This window comes from Apus apus, chromosome 4 (genome assembly GCF_020740795.1).
Source record: "Apus apus isolate bApuApu2 chromosome 4, bApuApu2.pri.cur, whole genome shotgun sequence".
Lineage (NCBI taxonomy): Eukaryota > Metazoa > Chordata > Aves > Apodiformes > Apodidae > Apus > Apus apus.
Window position 1 is genome coordinate 112,259,532 of NC_067285.1, and position 10,426 is coordinate 112,269,957.

The following is a 10,426-nucleotide window of genomic DNA, read 5'->3' on the forward strand; positions in this document are numbered from 1 at the left end:
CCTATGCAACCTAAATTACTCTTCAGTTCTGATAAAACATTATGAAGAAAGACTGAACAAGGGATTTTGCCCAGGAGCCTACAGCACTCTACACCTGTTCAGTGATAACAAGTATTTCAGATTCAAAAGCTGTCAATTAAATACCTTCCAGATGACTAAAGATCTCTCTGTCTCTAATTAAGGGAGAGAAAGAGTAAGAAAGAAAACACCAGAGCTTTCACCGCTATTTGAAACAGAACAAGAGAAACTGGAAACTCACATTAGAGAAGTTATCATATAAAAGCTCTGCAAGAAAACTGTGAAGAATTCAAAGACATGTACTGCTAGTTCAAAGAAACAAAATCAGGACTGCTCCTCCCTACCTGCTCTTCCCACCACAATAAACATGAGTCAATGCCAAGAGTTGTTTCAGACCTGTCCAAACCAGCCTTCATTTTGGTGTTAGCTTCTTCAGTTGTCTCAGGACAAAGAGTCTCTGTATGTAGACATACCATGCATATAAACTTCCTACTCTGTCCCATTGAAAGGTGTAAGAGGTGTTAATAAATCTAGATAAAATATCTGCAACAATATGCACAGACAAGTTTTCCCCCAAAAAAATAAAGGGAAGCACTCCATGAAGTGAAGGACTTGCAGTTGAAATGAAACTGCCACATTCCTCTGAGTACCCTGGAAAATAAAAGCCCTAAAAGCTGATAAAATAAAGGCACCTGTAGTGCACAAGAAGGTCAATGAACACACACTACAGATACTATGTAATGTGGACATCCCGCCACCTGGAAGACACAAGACCCAGATTCACTTCACCCAGATGGACAAGCAGCCCTCAGGTCTCTGTCACACAACAGCCATTTGGAATAATTCTTCTAAAATTACAACAATCAAACAACAGTTACCTTCAAGCAACTGGCTAATTGTTCCTTTAATCCTGGATGGCATGCTACCCAATTTACTTCAGTAAGTAATGTTTCTGGTGTTTATCTGCTCATTTTCTGTCATGCTGTCTGCTTGAGAACTATCTCTCCTCTCAGAATAATCTTCACAGCCCCATTTTATCAGCTTTGGAAATGCATGAATAGCTGTATCCTTCCCAGAAACAAAGAGACAGTACCTATAAAATCAGATGCAGGGAGCATAACCACTGCAGGGAGGGTCTCTTGTGAAGTACAGCTGAGAGGTTAGATCAGGAAAGCACAGTTGCCCAAGCTGCAATCCAGCTAGTCATGGAGAAAACCATGGTGAGAGCAGCTGCCAAGGACCTTCACCTTACAACAGAGAGGCACTATTCTGGAACAGTTGGTGAAGATCAATAGTGCATTCCCTGGTGAAAAGATGGTAGTTGAGGTAGAAGAGCATGTGCCCTGTTTTTATAGCAGGTAGAGAGACATAAAGCCATAATGAAACCTGCCATGACAAAACACTTTATCTGTACTACTGCCAGAAGGAAAAAGAAAGGCGTCCAACATAACCCAAAGTCTACACAGGACAGTCATAAAAAGGCATCTGTTGGCTCAGAACAGGTAGAGGTACCAGATGGAGGACAGCAGGCAAGTTTTGGGCCCTGCAGCTCAAAAGAGATCATGGCCCAGACATTCCCAAAGTCTGCAGCAAAGAGAGGACTGAACAGCTCGCTCTGTACAACAACAAAAGGGCAGGAGGTCAGCAATTTTCAACTGCAGCAAGAAATCCAAGTCAGGAACTAGGAAAATCTTAGTGATGGTAAGGACAGTGAAGGACTTTAAAGGATCACCCAGGGAGGACAAGCAAAGTCCATCACTGGTTGCTTTTAACAACTGGGTTGAACAAACATCTGCTGGGAAAGTTTAGATAGATCTGACCCAGTCTTGGGGCAGGAGGTCACGTCAGACAACTTATTAAGGTCCCTTCCGGCCCTGATGTTCTTTGCTTATAACAGAAATATGACAAGAGAACACAGCAGCAGCAGCAGCCCCAGAGCACTCGACCTTCCCTAATATTGCCATATGTCAGAGAACTGCTGTGAGTTCCTGTGTGCAGCAGTTGCCCTTTCCCACATGGTAACTTCACCCTCTGTGCCTGGAGGAGCGATACAGGGTAACACAATCAGGTCTCACAGAACAGGCACATGGAGAGGAGCTCCCCAGCACAGCCTCCCCAAGGAGACAGTCCCTCTCACATCCCACAACACAGGCACAGCTGCTCACAGGAGCCCCATCTGCATTTTTTCCTCACATCTTCCCTCCTCCACGTCTCACCTCACAGTCAGAGCAGCTTATTTCTTTTTTCCTTAGGCAATTCTTCTGTTCTTCCCTGGAATATTTTCATGTGTAAGATCTCCAGGACTGCATCCCTTTCATGTTTCGGGGAAGCCCTGAGCAAAACGTCTGTGCTTCTAACAACAAAGTTCACAGATCATCTGCTTAGCATCACAGATCCACCATCTCCCCTCCAGCACTGCCTGTCCCCCTGCTCAGCTGGGAACCTGGCATGAGAAATCTCACCTGGATCAACTCCTCATACAGAAACACCAAGTTTGTACTGACCTTTTGGTCATCCCCAGGACCTGCAGCCTTCAATGCCTGCCCAAGGCAGCCAGCTGTGGAAAGTGAAGCTGATTTGATGTTGCTCTCACATAAAAAAATTGGATCCCCCCCTACCACTTCGCTGTGCCACGCAGGGAGCCCACCACACAGTCCTGGATCCCACCACACTAGTCCTGGATCCCACCCCCAGGGAACTGGGGAACAAAAAGGGTAATAACCCAGTGCTTAACTGTAAAGCCCGCGTCACATTCACCCCTTGGCAAGATCTCTTCAAAGTCCAAAGAGAAGCACCAGATGCTATTGTATAACTGGAGCAATGGTGTGAGCTCCCCATGACTATAAAAGGGGCATTTAATTTTGTCTACTACATTACTGGAAGCACTGTGCTTCTGCAAGCATTAATTAATGGCACAGAGTGTTCTGTGAGATCCAACCACTCAAGCAGCAAAGTGTAAACTGCAAGCCCCAAAGAACTAAACTTTATCTCAGGGTTAGAGCCTGAGCTATCAGCTCCAGCAGCAAAAGGGGTTTTAGGAGTTTTTGCTTCCTTGAGTGCCCCCCACAACTCTTCCTGGCTCATTCTTGGAAAGGCAAAGGAGATCTCCAAGCTCTCAGTCGTGCCCATCCATGGAAGCACGCAGCGAACAAGATGACAGAAGTGGTCTGAGGCAGAAAGACCCACTTGTGTGTGAGTACACCCCAGTACATCCCAGGGCACAGTCCTGCAGCCCCAGGAACCCTACACCTAACTCTGCAGTGTCCTTAAGAAGGACAGTTCTGAGTGTCTGTGTAGTGCTGACAGCAGCAGTCATGGGACAGGCCAGAGATTGGATCCAGCTGAAAAATAACCCTATAAAAATAAGTAATAAACTGCTGCCAGGTGTGTGGGCTCTCTGATCAAGATCTGCCCACAGTCACACCAGAACATATACAAGAATAGGATCAACCCTTTCACTAGTGCCTTAATTTTGTACAAGTCACCCACAGGACATATGCCCTGATGGGGGTGAAGAACAGTTATGCAAGAGAGGAAACAAGCAGTCAAAGATAGCACAGCAGAGTGAAAATGTCTTCATGCAGTTCCACTGCTGGAGCCAGTGCCTTGCAAAACAGCCCTCCTTCCAGCAACCCAGACTTTCCAAAAGGGTCTCTGATTTTTTAGGAGTTCAACCCAAGGATTACCAGACACACTAATGCTGCACGTCTTCCTGGCAGAGTCCTCTGGGATCACAACTGCGACTGATTCCAAAAAAGAAAATCCTGTTAGAAGAAGACTGGAGATCAAAGCAGGAGGTTACACCTACATCCTGGAACATGCACACCCATGGGACAGAAGAATTTTAAATTCAGCCTCAGACTAAATGTCTGTCTGTCCAACAGAGTCATTAGGTTAGCACACTTGAATGTTACACCTGTACAAGCTCTTTGGGAGAAAAACCATTCCACATCTGCATCAGAAAATTAATCAAACTGAACAAAGCTCTTAGAAGAAAAAGAAACTCCTTCTTTCATATGCAATTCCCAGCTTAGGGATAGGTCAGGACTGAAAACTTCTTTTAAACTGAAAGAGATTTAGGAGGAAATTCTTCACTATGAGGGTGGTGAGACCCTGGCCCAGGTTGCCCAGAGAAGCTGTAGCTGCCCCATCCCTGGCAGTGTTGAAGGGCAGGTTGGATGGGGCTTGGAGCAACCTGGGCTGGTGGGAGGTGTCCCTGCCCATACAGGGGGGTTGGATCTAGAAGATCTTGAAGGTCCCTTCCAATTCTAACCATTCTATGATTCTACACACAAGGTATTTTCTGGATACATTTGCTACAAGGTAGCTTGAGTAGGTTATTTCACAGTGCAGATGATCCAAAACAAAGTGCCTTTTCTTTTATTATTTTCTCCCTTCAAAGTGTGCAAACATCATCATATCCTGTCCAATATCTCAGCCATTCCAAGCATGCCAGCAACCTACACTGTTAAATGCCACTCAGCTGGGTCTAGAGGACACGCTCTGGAAAAAAGAGCTGGCATTATGCAGAAATGAATACATTACTGTCTATTCTTCAGAAATTACCCACCTCCATTTAGCTATCTACTCTTTGTCAGCCAGGAAAACAAATATTTTCTTATTTCTTAAAAGGTAGTTCCTGCCTTTGAACTCAGTAGCTTAAAAAAAATAAAAATAAAAAAAAAAGAAGGAAAGAAAGAAAAAATGGTTTGCAATGAAATTTTCAAGCCATTACAAAGACTTTGCAGCCCTTTAAAGGCCTAGTAGATAAAAGAGATGCAAGTGACCAAAATCCAAGATTCTCCACAAGCTGAAATAATCTTTATTTGCATCAGATGTTCATCTCTCTGGGCTCCCCACAGATGAGGATCTACCTGCCTTACTGTCACCTCCACTCTGCCACTGATCTGAGCCACAGCCTCCAGCTTTCTCCCTCCATCCTCCTCAGACAGGAGCTAAACATGGTCTCAGAGGATGATGTGGAAAACGGCTTGGAAGCAGGAATATGTAACCACCAAAACTCTGTGTAAATCACTTCTCCAGGGCTGCAAAATCCGTTTCCCTCAGCCCCAGCAAGCTCCCAGCCACCATCACTTGGAGTTATCTGGGAGCACTAACAACAGCTGTCTTGTTTTACCAAGACTTGCAGAAAACCTTAAAGGATGGCTTGGTAGCAGAGAACCACCCTGAAATAGCTCAGGGATCAGACTCCAGTGTGAACAGTAGGGCTCTGTGAGCCCTCTTGCATGACATTCCTGCTGATGAGCTTATCTCACCACCTTCAGAGCAACTCAGCTGCCAAACCATCCCCTGCTACATCCATCCTCACAACTTCATGTCCCTGGCCGTAAGATGACACAAAACAAAAAAATTCCAGTGGCAACAATAATTAAAAAACAACAAACCCAAAATCCTAAAACGGAACTTAAAGCTAAGGACATGATTAATGTAGAAGCTGCTAGTTGAATCCCCACCACCTGCACCATTCCTTCAGTCTGCAGCCCTGTCCCTACCCCAGGGTTCTTCATGGGTGCTGGCTCTGGTTCTCAAAGCCTTTTTTTCTCATACAACGTAAAAAGAACATGCTGTATATTTTGGTGATGTGATGGACACACACTGGTCAGGTGAAGGTCAAGGACAGTGCCATGAACTCCATAAAGAGCACGTGCACTGCACAGCCAAAGAGCAACACCACTGCAACACCAACTGGTGATTTCCACTCAAGAAAAGATAGTTGCATGTGTCAAGTTTAACCTCAAGAGGCTTTATTACAGGTTGCAGTGGACTCTCAGAAGGCATAGGGAGAAGCAGAACCTCACAGGCTCCCCAAAATACCTTCACAACTATACACAGACACAAATGCAGGACTTCAAACTCAGGTTCTTACAAAGCCACTCTCCAGAGAGCCACATGTGACATGAAACAGCTGCACCACATCAACGTGCTCTCCAGGTGCCACGATGCACACGGTGCTAGCTGGAGGCACCACAAAGTTTGCTTCCCCAAGTAGTTTATATTCCCACCCACAGTATTTCTGGAATCTCTTCTTAAAATAAAAAGAAAGCACAGAAACAGTAGATTAAAAAAAAAAAAAAAAAACCCACACCACAAAGATTTGTAACCTATTTCCATGGTAACTACTATAAACTCAAGTGATATGACTGATCAGAGGACTGGAGGACCTGCCACATGAAGAGAGGCTGAGAAAACTGGGTTTGTTCAGCCTCAAGAAGAGAAGGTTTCAGGGAGACCTTATTACCATGTTCCAGTACTTAAAGGGTGGCTGCCAAGAAGATTCCCTATTTTCAAGGAGTCCCATGGAAAAGACAAGGGACACAAGTTGCTCCTGGGGAGATTCCAACCGGACACAAGAGGTAAATTTTTCACCATGAGGACAGTCAAACATTGGAACAGTCTCCCAAGGGAAGTGGTAGACTCCCCCACATTGGACAGTGTTAAGTCTCAGCTTGACAGGGTGCTGAGCCATCTCATATCAAGTAGAGCAGTACCTAGAAAGGTTGGACCAGGTGATCCTTGAGGTCCCTGCCAACCTGGCACTCTGTGGTTCTATGATTCTATGACTGTGCATAGACCCACATGCCCTCTACACAGAGCATGGAATACCTGGACACATCAAGCCAAGACACCAAAAAGAGCTGATGAAAACTGGATCCATCATCAAGGCGGCTGAAAGTTTGCAAATTCCAGCAACATGACAAAGATGACAACTGGTTCAGGGAACACCACAACGCTTTGTGATGCCATTGGTTAAACAGATCACTTTGCAGGAGTCCATAATCCAAGGAATCATTTGCATTTGGTTTGTTATGGTTATGCCTTTATGCCCTGGTCACAGGTCTGGTTTGCAAAAGGATTTGAACCCCAGCTCCCACCAGGCAGGAGAGAGCACCTTGCTCACCAGCCATGGTGGGCTACTACCTCTCTCCCACATTACTGCTGTGCTACAGATTAATTTTTGCACCCAAGCAGGCAGGACAGATCCTGAAGTTGTTTAGATGCTCTCTTGAGAAGGAAGAGTTCAATCCCATTCTTCACTCACCTCATTTCCAAGAGGTAATCTTTAATTTATTATCAACCTCTTTAATTTATTATTTACTACTCTTGACACAATGTTTTGGCTCACCAAGGGAGCTAAAATAAATCAGTTATTTAATTTCCATAGACTTGACTTCATTAACTTCTGGAGACGACTAATGTTTGTGGCCACTGGGAAAGGGTATTTCTACATTTTTTCCATTTTCTGGTCTGTTAATTATGGTTACTGAGAGAAGGAGACAGCAGTTAGATTTGTGAAATGCAACAGGCTGTGTTTTAATATTCATCAAAGGCACAGAGAAAATAATTTCTATTTCTTTTTTTACATAACCCAATCATACAAAGTAAGCAGATCCACATCCAACAGAAGCCAGCACCACCATTCTCCTGGGACCCTCATTTGGGACTGCAGGAAATCAGTTGGAGAATCTTGGATTTCCTTAGGGATTACTCTCCTGTGGGATGACAGTCACAGAAAACATGAAGTGAAAGAGCTAGGGCTGAGAGGACAGGCAGCTACACTATTGTAGCAGGCAGCAGGAATACACTACAGGCAGGAATACCCCTCCAAGCTCTGGAGACAGAGATTGGCAGAAGTGCACTGTCTTTTCTGGATGGAGAACTGCAAAAAAATCCAAATCATACTATTTGGCTAAGGTGGAGACCAGTCAAAGAGCAACATCACACCTTCTAGACCAAAAGGTCTTGCAGGGAGCCTGTAAGCCATTAAGTCTCCTGCTTGTGAGGAATATCAGCAATTAGACAGAGCTTTCCAAACTCTACCTCAGCCTCTCCATCCACTCCAGGTCAACTGAGATTCGCCCATCCCAGGAAAAGACTGTTTCAGAGACACCACACTTGTGACAGCACTCCAACACATTTGGGTGGAAAAGACAGAGCAGAGAGAAAGTCCTTCAAGTGAAAACCAGAGAGGGCTCTCCAGGAGTGCCTTCAGCAACAGCAGAGATGAGCACAAGGGCTCTCAGGACACACGCAGGATGTTCACAGTATTCCAGCCACACGCTCCACCACGCTGAGAAAGCATACCATGAAATGGTACACCTCAAAAGCAGCTGCTCCACCCAGCCAAAGGACTAGAAGGATAAACAACCTCAGGGTCCAAGCTGACACCTTCAGGACTTAAAGACCCAGACCTCCGCACCTATTTCCACATACAGCTCGGCCAAAATACCACCTTGTCACTCCTCTAAACCCAGAGATGCCCAGGTAAACACTCGAGCAGTTATTACAGTGATTTGGATCCAGGCACTCCGTCAGACCAGCATTTTTTTTGCCAGCTCAGTAGTCATCTGAATCTGTTCCCCAGTCTGGCTCCCCACTCCAGAATGGGGGGGATGAGGGAAAGACAGTACTGTCTTTTCTAGAGGCAAAGCCAGCTGAAACTACAGACCTTGCTACTCGCTGAAAAACACCGTACATCTGTTCCACAGCAGTGCCATGAAAGATTAGTAAGTGCTGGGCTAACAATCTGGAAAGGGAAAAGGACCTAGGAGAGCAAAACGTTATCACTAAGTCAACAGGACGACATTTGTAAAAGACTGAAAACACCCAGCGCTCTTGCCAAACGTGCAGTAAACGCTCCTAGGCTGGTTTCTTGTCCTGCACTAAACCTGTCTGGCCGCCCCGGGAACAGGACTGCGTCGTAGAGGCAAAGGGAAAAGTGGATCAGCAGGGTGAGCTAAGGACAGAGCCCTGGACTCGACTCCGGTTTGCGCAGGGCTGCAGAGCGGACGCGCGTCAGCCGAGCCATAGGGTCTCATGTTTTTTAACGTACAGCTTGTGTTTACATCTCACCTACCGGGTCGAGTCGCTGGCAGCGGGCTTCGTGCCTTTCGCTCCCCTGCGCCCGGGACTAACTAACTAACTAACTAACTAACTAACCAACCCCTCACCCGCGGCAGCTCTTGAGAAGACGGGGGCAACTCTGCACAAGGGCGACGGGTTTGGCGGAGAAGAGCCAGGGCGGCGGGAACCTGCAGAGTTACCTGCTGGGAACAGGCGGGTGCGAAGCGTGAGAGCAGCACACAGACACACACACACAGACACACAGACACACAGACACACACAGACACACACACAGAGACAGACACACAGACACACACAGAGACACACACAGAGACACACACAGAGACACACAGACCCCCCCACCGCCCTCCTCCCCGCTCCCCATGTCCTGGCTTCCCTCCCTCACCTTCTACCCTTCGTGTCACCGCCTGAAACGCCGAGAAGCACGCGTGGATATAAACACCGAGGGGGGGGGGAGGAAACCAAAACCACCGCAGAACCCCCCGCAACCCCAACGCCACGGGCTCCCCCCCCCCGACCGGCTCCCTGCCCCCGGCCCGGCCCGGGCGGGGGGCCCTTCCCCCGAAACACACACACACACACACACGGGCAGGGATAAACACACACACACACACACACACACACACACCCCCGCAGCCTCGCCGGGCTGGTCACCGCGGGTGCCGAGGAGCGAGGGGCTGGGACGTGGTGTTTTTTTTATTTTTGAGGGGATTTCTGTCCAGCTGAGGGGGGGGCGGGACGAGGCAGGAGGGCGAGAAGCCTCAGGGGGAAAATCAACGCCCGGGGGCAACCACCGCCGGCTTGGGGGGGGGGGGGGGGGGAAAAACCACCACAACAAACCAACAACCCTTGTGCCGTGTGGATGAGGAAGAGAGGCAGGCGGGCCGGGCAGGGCCGGGCCGGGCAGGGCCGGGCCGGGCCTCGCCGCCAGCCCCGCAGGGGGCCGAGGGGCAGCAGGTGCCCGCCGAGGGGAGCGGGCCGCGGGGCCCACCGTGCCCTGCCCGGGGAAAGGGACCCCCGGGGCCGCCTCCTCCTCCTCCTCCTCCATCCCCCTGCCCCGTACCTCTCTCTCTGCAGTAGCCGGAGGGGACGGGGGGGGGGGGGGGTCTCGCCGCCTCAGCGCCTCGCTCCCCTGCCCGCGGCTGGCGGCTCCCGGCGCGGCTGCAGCGGCTGCTGGCACTGCGGGGAGACAACCAGCGCCGGCCTGTTTTCCAGCCGCCTCCCCCCTCCGCACCGCCCCGGCTCCGCCTCAAGGATCCCCCCTCCCCACCCCGCCTCCTCCTCCCGCCTCCTCCCCGCTCCTTCCCCCCCCGCTCGCACCGGCCTGGCGGGAGGGCTGGGCTGCCCGGAGGCGGCTGAGGGGGGAGAGAAGAGTCTGGGGAGACCTGAGAGCACCTTCCAGGGCCTGAAGGGGCTGCAGGAAAGCTGGGGAGGGGCTTGGGACAAGGGCAGGGAGGGGTGGGACACGGGCTAATGGATTAAAACTGGAAGAGGGGAGAATTAGGTGAGACATGAGGAAGAAATT

General features: G+C 48.8%; 1 protein-coding gene across 2 annotated transcripts in view; it reads right to left on the reverse strand.

Annotated features, from left to right (window-relative positions):
* SMOX (spermine oxidase) overlaps positions 1 to 9,998 on the reverse strand; it is a 57,570-nt gene extending 47,572 nt beyond the window's left edge. For both annotated transcript variants that reach the window (XM_051617349.1, XM_051617348.1), the window contains exon 1: positions 9,965 to 9,998. The gene's annotated coding sequence lies outside the window, so the exon portion shown is untranslated. The remainder of the gene's footprint in view (positions 1 to 9,964) is intronic.
* Positions 9,999 to 10,426: the final 428 nt, after the last annotated feature.